The sequence below is a fragment of the Cibotium barometz genome, chromosome 27 (assembly GCF_041138505.1).
Source record: "Cibotium barometz isolate CiBa-2024 chromosome 27, ASM4113850v1, whole genome shotgun sequence".
Classification (NCBI taxonomy): domain Eukaryota; kingdom Viridiplantae; phylum Streptophyta; class Polypodiopsida; order Cyatheales; family Cibotiaceae; genus Cibotium; species Cibotium barometz.
Window position 1 is genome coordinate 54,247,360 of NC_141072.1, and position 14,471 is coordinate 54,261,830.

Sequence of the window (14,471 nt, forward strand, 5' to 3'; positions counted from 1 at the left end):
TAGGTGAAAATGTGCACATAGTCATTTTATGTAACAAGGCCCATTAGCAATTTTATTTGGGCAAAGGTTTTTATATGTATAAACCTTAGGAGACTTCATATGGTTAAAAATGTGTAAAGCAATACCCCAAAAGTGGGAAAAGGAAGCCAAATTTGTGCGCTCACCTATTCTTAGCTCCTTGGGCTATTTTTATGAAATAAAATTCTTTAAGTACTCATGTCGTGGAAGTGGAGCTACACGGTATGGGGGGGGAGATTACACCCAATCTTGTCTTGATGGTGATGTTATTTTCTTTCCTTTGCTTTTGTGTTATGCTATGTTAATTAATTTCAATTTAATTCAAGTGCTTGTTTTAATTTTTTGAAGTATTTTGTGAGTATTTAATTATTTCTTCAAGAAGATTAAAGGGTCCCGTGACAAATGTATACTAGCCTCATAGAAGAGGCCATAATCCACAATGGACCTCACCTAGGGCAGTGTGCGCCACACACTATCCAAATGTGGCATTCGAGGAACATGCACACACTGACTCTCTCTAACCCAATTGTGTAGTTCATGATGTCTGGGCCTGGTGATCGTCATGTAGATCAAGCTGCCCACCACTATCTTCATGTACATAGTGGCATTCTTTAAAATCTCACCTCTGTTTGCACTTATCTTGCCATTTTGATCTAATGACACAGAAATGGTCAAAAGTTTTCGGAATCCGAAAGGTCAAAAGATTTTCCGGAATTCGTAAAGCCAAAAGGTTTCCCAGGAATGCGGAAATCTTAAAAGGTTTCAAGAAGAAAAAATCAAAAAAATTTAGAGATTTTTTTTCTCAAAATTTCATACTTTCTCCTTTTTTTAAAGATTTTTCACAACCTTTGAAAAGCTTTTTTGCAATTAAAAAAATCTTTTTAAATATATTTAAAAAGCTAAAATAATAAAGCTTTAACTAAAGTTTTTTAAAAACCTTTTAAAAATGATTTTTTGGGGGAGGGCGGGCGATTTTCGCCCAGTGCACAGCGGCGCCCAGTGCACAGCAGCGCCCTACCCCCCCTGTGTTGCGATGTGAGAGAGATGGAGAGGGAGGAGCCCTCTCCTCTCTCCTCTCTTCCACTCTTCTCAAACACCATTCTTCTCACTCCCTCCTTCTCTGTTAACAGAGAGATTAATACTTGATTAACTTTTGAATAGTCATAATTAAAAGTTAATTATGATTAAAAATTAATCCCTATTAAGAGGAGTTCACACGCGGGAGAGAAAAAAGAAGGAAAAATCAAAATTGAGAGGCGAAGAGGGTCCCACGCACACGCGAGAGCATTCCATGCATCAACATGCTGTCCCCTACTGCATTTCAGTAGAAAATCGACAGAAATTTGATAGCATACCCGTGGGAAAACCCACAAAAATGTATAAAAAATATATTTTTAACCATAAAAATGCTCAAAAAAAATTTAAAAAATTAGAAAAAATTCCTAAAAATTTTAGAAATTTAGGGAATCCATTCTACCAAAAATATCCATAATAAAATATGTGGTATTTTTGTAAAAATTTCCATTAATTCTTATTTTAAACCATTAAAAATAGAGAAAAATAGCATTAAACGCAAGGAATTCCCCTGCAACGTCGATTCGTCCATTGAATAGTAGTAACACGCGTTCCAATTGCCATATCGACGATCCACGTGCAAATCATCAACACAAATCAATAAAATAATATTTTTATTTAATAAATATTAAAATTTACTTCAAAAAATACCAAAATTTACAATAAGAAAGAAAAAATAACAACAATTAACTAGAGATTGCTCTGATACCACTGTTAAAACCCTAAGATCTCTCTAGATAATTGTTATGCATAAACATGGATAAATCAAGCATAAACTTATCCACTCTCGAGCCCAAGGGATGTACACATGAATGAAGTACATCATACCTTTACCATGATGTCCCATACCATCAAGAGGTAGAGCTCCAATCCAATAGCATGTAGCTATAGTGTGAAATGGTAGGTGAGTAGTTATGATCCTCTACATAAGAGAATATAACATAACCTAGCCTCAAGATAACATCAAGAGACCATAGCCTAAGCCTCAAGATAACATAGTCTTAGCCCCCCTTGAGTGTTCCCCATGGAGAGCCCTCAAGTGACTCTTGACTCTCCATTTCCCATGTGTGACCCTTGGATGCCTGACCCTAACCTTAACCCTTAAGGTTAGTCCTAACCCATGCTCCACTAGAGCTTGTTCCCATGCTCTCATGCTCACAAGCCTAATGTGGGTTAGCCTCCTAGTATATGCACTCATTTGGTACCACACGCTCTTGAAGCGGGAATCACCATATATACTCTGTCACACCATTACGGGCGCCCGTCCAAGTTGTAGCTTTGGACACTATTACTTCATATCATGAATGTATGACCCTTTGGTGTATCTACCGTGACTCCTTGATGTAAGATAATGGTGGTAGCTCTTGTTAATCCTAGAATTGAATTAACATTCCCCCTTCCTGATGGCGATCGCGTTCGCATGATCGCGTGGAAGACCTTTGTGTGGGGAGAATGAACAAGCTTGTCGATGGCTTTGATGCCATATCACACAAACAATAGCCACTATATAGTTGTTAAGCTTATTGGGCTTACTATTCTTTTGGCTAAATTACTGTAGTAGCTACTCCATGAGTACATATCCATACTCATGCACTGGAGAACATTTGCACCAAAGCCTCACCATCGACAACTTACAGGTACATCTCTGAATGGGGGGGCCATGGTGGGCGAAAGCCTGGTTCCTTCAAATTACAAACCTCTCCAAACGACGCCACCATCTTCACAAATCAATGATTTTCAATCCCTAGTGAAGATATCTATATTAGACTCGCAAGTCGACGTAATTCTTTCAATCCTCACCAACAAGTGGCTACTTCAACACAGAGCAATTCAATAAAAGTCTATATGACTCAATTCTTGTACTTCATGAAAATCTGCTTCTAAGAGCACTTAATTATGCATAAAAACATAAAAAGCACCTAGGCAGAAGAAGACAGGATCAGGTCTTACTCAATAACATTTGACAAGAATCCTAGCACACAAAGGGACATCATCACAAGCCAATTACTTCAAATGATGAATGTTGCTTCAATGAATCAAATGAGGAACTGAGAATCACCATCTTGTTCTTTTGATGATTAAGTCTACGTTCCTTCGGATCCTTTTCTCTCCTCTCCCATTATTAACATCTCTTAGTGTCCCCACCACTAACAAAAATCACATGTAACTTTGCCGATGATTGCCAAAAACAAAGTGGGCCAAAAAAAAGGACTCACACAAAAATAAAAATGCAATCATTCGTACCCCCCACCCCGTTAGGAATTCCCAATACATAACTAACCTCTTCATTCATTAAATAGCTTTTCTTATTTTCTCCAAAGGAACAAAGACCATTGAACGTCATTCTAATCCATGATGAGGGTTAAATGTGAAAGTGCAGATTCTTAAGCCGTGAGATGGAACTCCGTGAATTTGCAGGTTTTGACTTGGAGGCGTTTTTTTTTTGTCTTCTAGGTCATGACTTGCAAGCAATAGCTGTTGTTGTGTGCTCATTTCTCACTACAAGAGGGGTGACAAGAGCATTGTTATTTTGTTCTTGATGTGCTCCTAAGTCTCTGTATTGATCTTGAATTTGTTGCTAAAATGATGTCGAGGCAGTAGGGAAGACTGCTGATTGTTTGCTTGAATAGACAAGCTCTTATGTTGGTGCTGAGAATGCACGAGAGTGGTGGTGGAGGGATTTGCTTGCTGCTTCTTGGGATTCATTCTTGTGCCGAACTATAGGTGAAGTTGTTGGGGTTGAAGTAAATGGTGAGGTTTTCTTCACATTGTTCGATTTTGGCAACCATATGATGGAATTATCATCATAGTATCCTTGTTGTTAAAGTATCACGTTGCTGATGTCCTTGGTGTTAAGGCTTTCTTCTTTGTGCAAGCTTAGGGGACTTTGTGATGCGCTTGGGGACCCAAGTTTTGGTATTTCTTTGATAGTACCCTTGTGCTTACAGCAATGTTTTTGGTACCCACACTTGTTGCATTGGTGGAGCTCTTTGAGGAACTTGCATAGGCTCTTGTGGACGGTGTTATGGAGAACTCTTCTTCTTCCTTGGCTTTCGAGTGCTTCATTGAGGAAGAGTTTTTTACTATCGAGGCACCCAAATTTGATTGGCACCTCATAGTAGCCTTGAGCTAAAAGTAGCTACTTCTCCACCCACATTTTGATACTATTAAATATCATGATTGTGGGAATCTTGGTGGAGTTTTCTTTTGGGTTGGTGTGGAAGGTTTGGGGCCCTCCGTGACTTGGGTTGGCACTGAGGCTGTATGTTTGAGACTCATTGGCATTGTTGATGATGAGGTTAGAGTCTCTTGTGAAGTGGCTGTCGATGATGACGAGGCCTTTGAGAATGTGGTTATCTCCATTGGTGAGTTTTGTTAATAAAGATGCATAGGCTCTGGGGTCTTTTCTTTTTGTTCCTTGTTAGAGATAGATGGTTTGGCTATGGGAACTTCTTCAAGAATAGCTGCTGATTGCGAGGTTTTGGCATTGAAATTCATACATGAGGATGGGGTTGAAGGAGTAGAGGCTTTATCGAAGTTGGTTGTTGACGTAGATTGTAGGTCATTGTGTAGAGGGGCTTTTGTGGAAGAGGCTTGTATCCTTTTGCATTCAGTATCATAGATATCCATTAAAGTTGGATCCTCTTCTTGGCAGTATGGTATTGTTAACTTTTTGTCATTGGCCATCATGATGACTCTATCGCTAGCAAAGCACAATTGTGCTTGGGCAGCAACAGTCAATTTATGGCCCAATATTAAATCTGCTTCCAACACATACTCAACCACAAAAAACTTGCAAGTGAGGGGGTTAGTTTCAATATACATTGTATGTTCAAAGTACCCCAGACATGGTCTTGTGTAAAGGTAATCCTTTCAAGATGTGTCGTGAGTGTTGGTTGACCTAGCAGACCCCATAGCTTGAGGGTCATGAGATTGTGTTATGTTGGATAAAGTTGTGCTTGAGCTGTGGTGATTTTATTTGCAATTTCCAATCCAACTAGAATCCTAGGGATCTTTTCAATCCAACAAGAATCCTAGGGATCTTTTCAATCCAACCAGAATCCTAGGGATCTTTTCAAGTAAGATATGTTGGAAGTTCCAGCTCTTGCAAGGTTTCTTCCTCCCGTTTAATAGCAATTGTACATTGCTTGCAGCAGTGTTCAAGGTGACTATTTGCAGGAGTGTTCAAGGTGACTGTTTGCATGGATTCATCTAGTGAATACAACGATTCACTTATCCAAGGTCCACCAAAGACGACATCATACTCAAGGGAATCTAATGTAACACGGAATGTAAATTCCATATCGCCATCAATTGTTCCAGTAGTGCATCTAAAGGAACCTGGAACTTCAATGTTTTGTCCATTGGCTCCTCTTGCAAGACTGTTGCTTGTAGGGATGAGTTTAGATTGTCCCAATGACACCCAAGTGTCTATTATCATGATGTTATGACTTGTTGAAGGGCTAATCAATGCGCGTTTGCGCTGAACATCATTGCCTGTAGGGAAATCCAACCATACCATGATAGAATCTTCCAAAGGAACCATGGGTGTTTCGGTTATTGTTTCAGCTTTAGATCATGTGTCTATTTCATATTCCCATTAACTTTCATCTTCTGTTTGGGTCTTGGCTTTTTCAAGAGTACACAATGCATACAATGGCACACTTGGCCCTCTGACAATTCTTAATGAGGGATGTTTGGAAACTTGCGAATCCTCACAGTCCTCGTTTATGTAGTTCGTTATGTCCTTGTATAACTCAGGCTGAACCATTAAAGGTGCAAGTGTTGATGTGATGCTGGCTTTATTATGAGAGAAGAGCATTCCTCCAAATGAGGTTTTAAGAGACTGTTTTAATCTTGTACGAGAATTATCGAATTCCTCACGTGCTTTCTCAAGCCTATAGTTCGTACAGTCTATTCGTCTGTTCAAAATGACTCTTCTGTAGAGAGTATGTCTTCCTCTTGAAAGGGAAAGCGGTACTCCTCTAGGATTTGTATCTTGGTTGCTGCTTTAGGTTTGGCATCATGAGGTCTAATCACAACCGGTGACCCTGTAAGACATTCAACCAAGCTAAGCATGCTCTCCTGAGCTTGCTTTTTACGTTCCGCATGTGTCAATGTGATCATTATTATCCATTTGGGGTGGTTGGGTGGGTTCTAGTTTCTTACTTGGTCTATGTGGTACACTAAGTGAAGAGCAAGATAGGTAAGAAGTAATTTCATGGTTTTCATTAATATTCTCAAAATATTTCACTTCTCAACCCCTCTCAAGATCATGAAACATCTGCTCAATTGAACATCGTTTAATTTTTCCCATGACTCACAACGTGAGTCCAAGAGTTTTATCGGAAGGATAAAATCTCTAATGGTTTCATTTGGTTGATGCTCAATTGAATAGAGTTCTGTTACTGCACTCCATCGATCACCTTGTCTGGAAAAGCCATGTATAAAGACTAATTTCAAGGTTTTGAAGTTGGTCTTGATCACCGGCATCAATGTGATGAACCATCGACTAGATTTTTCCTCTAAGCATAAGTTCAACGCATGTACCTTAGTGGGGCAGTTAGGATTTTCAAAGGCTTCACATCTCTGTTCAAACATTTGAATGAATTGAACACGGTCTGTTGTTCCATCATATTTGCTCATAATTTTGGAAATTTGAACAGCTGTATTTCTGTATGAGTCATTCAGGTCATATATGTAAGTTCTCTTGTTAGAAGAGACTCAGTGAGTCCTTGGGCCACCCCCCTTCCTAAACTAGTCATCAGTATGTCCAAGGTGTGGGCATCTAGGAAAGAGTTAGTACTTGTAGGATTTGCAGGAATGTTAGGCAAGGGACCAAAGACCGATGGAATCGAAGTGACAGGGGGTGTAAAACCCGATGCATGCTTGTTATAGGCATGGCCAATAGCATTGGGAGGTGAATTTGCAGCATAGTCCTCAATGGCTCGAATATGTCAGCCATTGGGTTCAATCCTTGTGTAATCCTTGGCAATCCCTCTATTATGGCCATGTTGGAGTGCCTAAATGCTCCTTAAGCAATTATAGTTTCTTTTTTTCTTTCTTTCTTTTGCTTTTTATACTTTCCCTTGGCAGCCTCAAGAGGCTTGGCGTACTCTTCGTTGGATCAAACGTGTGTTCGTTTGCCCTAATTAGCTTAGGCGCTATACGCACGTGAACGACCTTGAGATATTTTTTCGAAAAAAGCGTATGCTAGAAACTTCCCACATGGAAGTGGAGGTCCTAAAACCTATTTTCCATCATTGTCTCAAGACGAAAAAAAATTCTGAGAATTTTTTCCCTGTTTCACAGCACGTTTTTGAGGGTGTTCCAAAAGGAGTTTTGAAAAACTCTATATGAGGAAGTTGTAGTATTTTTGGAGTACTACAACTTTGTTTCCCTGAGTCGTCCATGATTTTGTGGTTTAGACCCTCAAAAAGTAGCCTGAATATGGCTCATCATCGTTTTCGCACTGGTTTTTACGATTTTTATGGTTTTTGGGTTGTTTTTTGCCTCGATTTTCGGGTCGAATTTTGAGGCTGCTAGTCGGAAGTCAAAATGGTCGATTTTAACTTTGGACGACCAAGTCCAAAGTCGAAGAGCTCGATGTCAGCTTTTCGATGAGCCCTAGAGCACCTTTATCGGATATACGGTTTAGGAGATACGGGCCTCCAAACAGGGGTGTTTTCTAGAGTCCCCCCCCGGGTGAAACTAGTGCTTCACACCGTGAAACGAATTTCACGTCGGACTCACGAAAAATTAAATTACGTTTTTTTTAATGCATGAAGTGGTGTTTCATGCTGTGAAACGGTTTTCACGCGTGAACTCCACGTGGAAATTAAATTTCAATTTTTTTTTTTGCTACCTGAACTAGTGTTTCACGCCATGAAACGGTTTTCACGTGTGAACCGGACTTCACGTGGAAATTAAATTTTGATTTTTTTTCCCTCGAGTGAACTAGTGTTTCACGCGTGAACCGGACTTCACGTGGAAATTAAATTTTATTATTTTTTATTTTTTTTGAGTCTAGTGTGGAAAATATGAATTTCCCTTCTGGAGGGGAATAATTTTTAAATTTAAAATGAAAGGGATATGGACATTTTCCCAAAAAAGGTAAGTGGAATAAAAAAAGTCAACCTTTTAATGACACCCTACACCTTTCATAAATGACCCCCAAAATGGACAAATTGACAACTCATGAGAGCATGCTCATTAGCCTTAATGAGTTATGTAAAAAAGTGATTAAAGATTAACCGAAGATTAATCTTTACCTCTTTTACCTCTAATTAACCATTAATCTCTAATTAATTCAAACAATTGAGCACATCATTGGATAGAGCAAGGGAATGCTAATCTTTGTGCATCAACAATTGTGTAAATTAATCAAAATTAGAAGATTAATTAGACTCTTAATTATGGTCTTCTCTTTTAAGGCAAAATTAAGCAAAGAGAGTCAAATTTTGCCAATTGATCAAAAAATTGATGTGATTAGGTGTTTTGATGCATCTAGATGCTCTCAAAACAATCACAAAAACCTCAATTTCGACTACTCATATGATCAATTTAGACCCCAATTAATACATTTTCTAATTCTTTGGTCTCCTTGAACAAGATTATTCACCCTTGAAAGATACCTGCTCCCTCCGCGCAATGAATTCGGGGGTGTTACCAGCGGAAGTAGCACTTCTTGCGTAGGGTAGGGTCCCTCACTCTCGAGGCCTCGCCCACGGATATCCGGACAAGAGACTATAAAGTCACACTTTACCTCTTGTTTTGCTTGATTCTTTAGTCTTAGGAGAGGCCCCCAACCAATCAATTGGTCAATATGTTGAGGAAGGCTCCAAAGAAGGTTGAAGAGAGAGAGAAGCTCCAATCTCTCCAAATTGTAGAGGATTTTTAGAGGATAATAGAAAATATCATTATTTTAGTATAATACTGGCATGGAATAAATCACAGATTTTTTTACAAAGGACTAAGGATCTATTTATAGGTGAGGGAGACCTCTAACCAAGTCCAACTAGGTTCTAGAGCTTTCCAGGTTCAGTTTGGCTGAATTTGGACAAGAATTGGACCTAGTTTGGCTCCCTTTTGATTTGGTTTGATCCAGGAGAGAGAAGAGATAAAAAAAATCACAATTTTTTTGAGTTAAAAACTCCACCACATGTGTAAAATAGGCGCCTCCTTGAAGTGCCCCCTTCTCCTTACTACCAAGGTATCAAAAATGTATCATTATACCTAAATTATCTCATTTTTTTAGTAACATCTCATAGTTTTTTACTAATAAACCTTAAACTCAGTCAACTCTTCATCTTATGTGGGCATTTACTCATTTTTGGGTTTTTTTTTATAAATTGGATTTATCTCCTCCCCACACTTGGATTGATCCTATTGGCCCATAGGAACCTTAATTGGATTATAATCCAAATTTTTTTGAAAATCTAGACCCTTAGGCTAAGGTCCTTTACACATATTTTCAATTAATTCTAATTGCACATTGAAAAGTTCTTTTTGAATTTCTGTTTCAAGGGAAACCATTTTAGACACTAGGAGGATTTTTATATCCAAAAATATCTCAATTCTAGACTACCTCCTTCTAGACATTTTCTCTCTCCAGGCTAAGACGGGATAAAACAAGATCTTTCTTCTATTTTAGAGAGGGGAATAATTATAAGATCAGAAGGGGAGGTTCTTACACCTGTACACCTCAAAAGCTGAAGGGAGGAATCTTACATCCTACCCCACTTAAAAAACGCGAGATGTCTTCATCTCGCAAACTGGAGGATAACTCTTTCCCTTAAGATCCAACTGATTCTGGGGTTCCTTATAGTATGGTCAACCCAACAGAATCCTAGGATAAAGATCCCTTATATAGAACTCATCATCAGATAACAATTCATTCAGATCATATCATTCATATCCTTAACACAATAATGGTCCATTAGACGGAAAATTCCATCTGAACATTCCTCCATGGGAATTTCAATTACACAGGTTTTTAATTGTCATTCCTTAACTTGATCCACTGGGTCAAGTGTTAATAGTAGTAATCTGTCACAATCCACTAATCTCATAGTGATTTGCTGAAGTCACAATCATCATTCCAGTTATTATCATCATCATTGGAATTCGTCCCATTCATCCTCATTGTGGTTTTATTCAACTTATCACTTTTCAACCAAAATTCATGAATCATCATTTTTCAATCAGAATCCAAATCAACTCATCAATTCTCAACCAGAATTCTAAAATCATATTAACCAGCATTCGAATTCATCATCGGGATAGCATTTTTGCTTATAATTTCAATGTCTTAGATTTACTCGTATATACTGCCAGTAAAAGAGCTGCAGTTATACCCTCGGTATATATGGGTAGTCACGGTCCTTGGAATCATAAGGTAAATACCATCATGTCTAGGCCTCAAGAAGTCAGGGATTCCATACAATTGCGGTACTTCCATCTGAAGACCCAATTACGTATTTATGAATCTTCATTCTGAATATCAATTTGTATGAATTTCGTCACACAATTTCAACCTTTTACTGCTATTTCATAAATTTTTGACATTTCTGGCTTCTTGGTTAATCCACTTTAGTAGACAATTCCCTTTGATATAGCTGAAAGATCCCTGCCCCCTCCGCGCAACGAATTTGGGGGTGTTAGCAACGGAAGTAGCACTTCTTGCATGGGGCAGGGTCCCTCACTCAGGGCCTCGCCCATGGATATCCGGACAAGAGACTAATCCCTCAGTTCTTCAAAAACAAAACCCCGAAAAAACTTCCCCCGCCCGGAAAGCACGGGCGATTCCTCCAGGATATTTTTACTCTAACATAGATACGAGCCTTAACTACCTGAACTGATCTGACCGAACTCGTAAGTCCCATGGTCAGATCAAGGAAAAGACTTGCACTTGGATCATAGAGACCAACGCTTTTTTCCTCATTGAGAGGCATAGCCCCGTTGATTCTTTTCTATAGAACAATTTCTATCCGGGATTTACTTCATCTATCGTACGATAACAGAATTGAGTCTCATTTTAGGGATCCATCAGTCCAACCTAACCCCATCTAGTCCCACGGGTAAGCCAACCGCGCCCAACCACTGTAGTGATGGGATCCAATTGAAAATTTGATTAGGTTTTGTCTCGGGTACCAGGGAAAAGAGTTCCGAGGCCCCCTAGCCGGATCTTCATGCAAACTTCAAGCTAGTCACACCACTTACACACCCAATATGAAATTGCCTGTTTCACAAATTCAGCTGACTTTAAAACAATCCTTTAATGAAACCATAGTGTCACTGATCCTCCAAAATATCCGATTGAATTCTCATTTCTAATCATTCCTTCATCGGTGTACCTATGGCATCATTGGTAACCAGAACGCTCACCACGTGTTCACTCTCAGGGGCCTTTTCAACAATTCCTAGCTCATAATACTCAGAAATATATTCACTTATAAAAATCCAGATGGACTCTTTGTTGAAGATCAGCAAGATCAACCAATAGATCCATATAAAAGAGCCATGGACTCATCCGTTTGATGACCAGCAAGATCAATCAACCAGATTCATTCCCGGTTTCAGAAAACAACTCTTACTCCTTGTTCCAATATCTTCCCCGACGCACGTGTGGGTATCTTCGGCGACCGAGCACCGTATGGTCAGCACCCTCTAGGATCCTTCGCAAGTCACCTAGCGCTTCACTCATAGGCCGCTTCCTTGGTCCCTCATCCACCATACCGGAAGCTCACCATTTAAATCCAACCGAGGCTGGTCAAGACCTCGGCTAACCTTGCTATGCGAGACGTCCTCCATTGACTCTCCGCAGCTGTTGCAACTTTATCAGTTAGGTCTCCACGACCTCATTCACGACGGTCAAAATGCTTCCCCAGCATTATTGACATAAAATTGTCATTTAAAAACATGTCATAAATATAGTTTCTATAATGAGCTCTCGACTTTCCACATTGTTCCACATCAATCCACTTTATTTAATCCACGTCCAACTCATATGTATTCCCACTCTCATCCAATCACATCATTTTCCATCTCATCACATCTTTCTTCATTAATCCTCATCACATCTCATCCACTCGCATCTACCCATATCCACATCTCATCACGTCACATTCATTCACCTCTCATCCATTCATATCTACCCCAATCCACATTATATCACATCACATCTAATTCACATCACATCTCATCCATTCACATCTATCCTGATTCACATCACATCTCATCCATTCACATCTATCCCAATTTACATCACATCCATTTCACATCACATCTCATTCATTCATATTTATCCGATTCACATCACATCACATTACATCCATTCACATCACATCTCATTCATTCATATTTATCCGATTCACATCACATCACATTACATCCATTCACATCACATCTCATCCATCCATTCACATCCATCACATCACATCCATTCACGTCCATCACATTCATTTACATCACGTCCATTTACATCCATCACATCACATTCATTCATATCCATCACATTCATTCTCATCACCATCCCATCACATACATTCTATCCACATTACATCACATCACATTTATCCACATCATATCTCATTCATCCCATCCATATTACATCACATCCACATCATATTTCATTCTTACACATCTCATCTCATTTATCCACATCGTATTTCATTCTTACACATCTCATCTCATTTATCCACATCCATCCAATCATTCACATGTATGACTACCCACATCTATCCATACATTTGCATCTATCACTTCACATCCACATATATTCACGTCACATCACATCACATCCATATCTCTTTACATCACATCTCATCCATATCCACATCACATTCATATCCACATCTCTTTACATTACACCACATCACATTCACATCCACATCCCCTTACATCACATCACATCTCATTCACATCCACATCTATTCTTTCACATATACATCCACATTCATTTACATCACATTCTTTCACATACACATCCACATTCATTTACATCACATTCGTTCACATACACATCCACATCCATTTACTTCCCATCTCACCCTTTCACATATCCTCTCATCTCATCATTCACATCCACATCATATCTCATTTACATCTTATCACATCCATTCACATCCGATCGCATCCCATTTACATCTTATCACATCCTATCGCATCCTATTTACATCTTATCACATCCCATTTACATCTTATAACATTCATTCACATCCTATCGCATCCCATTTACATCTTATAATATTCATTCACATCCTATCGCATCCCATTTACATCTTATCACATCCCATTTACATCTTATGACATCCATTCACATCCTATCACATCCCATTTACATCTTATCATATCCGTTCCACATCCTATTCCCATTTAGTAGTTTTTACTACTTCGATATCGATAATGGGACTTTTTCTAAATTTCTGCCAATTGCTTGGCCTAGATATAGGTTCTTTTTCTCGACGGCTATTTCCATATTCTTTCTCAATTCCTCAAATGAGTTATATTCGATATTCCTCTTTTGGATAAAAGAATTCATGGGATTTACAAAAATCAATTCTACCCATATTTTCACTTTTGATAAATAGTCATAAATCGAATTATACTAAAAATTTCTCTTTTTTCCATTTAATTTCTTGGACATCAATTATCATGGGAATTCCTCTTTTTGCATTTGATTATTTGCATTCCAATGTCATGGGAATTTCTCTTTTATCCATCAAATATTTCTCATAAAATAAATTTATCTAAAATAAAATATCCATTAATTCAAAATGCTAGGAATTTCTCTTTTCCCATTTAAATGATTGAATTCCAAATGTCATAGGAATTCCTCCTTTATCATTTAAATATTTCTCATGCATAAAATAAATTTATCTAAAATTCATCTTTGAATTTAAATAAAATATCCATTTATTCCAATATGCTAGGAATTTCTCTTTTTCCATTTAAATGATTGAACTCCAATGTCATAGGAGTTCATCTTTTATCATTTAAATATTCCTCATACATAAAATAAATTTATCTAAAATTTATCTTTAAATTTAAATAAAATATCCATTAATTTCAATATGCTAGGAATTTCTCTTTTCCCATTTAAATGATTGAATTCCAAATGTCATAGGAATTCCTCTTTTATCATTTAAATATTCCTCATACATAAAATAAATTTATCTAAAATTTATCTTTGAATTTAAATAAAATATCCATTAATTCTAATATGCTAGGAATTTCTCTTTTTCCATTTAAATGATTGAATTCCAAATGTCATAGGAATTTCTCTTTTATCATTTAAATATAATTACATAATTTTCTCTTTTCTTAATTATTTAATTACACATAAACTTAAAAATTAGTTTTCCATTGAATGTGACAAA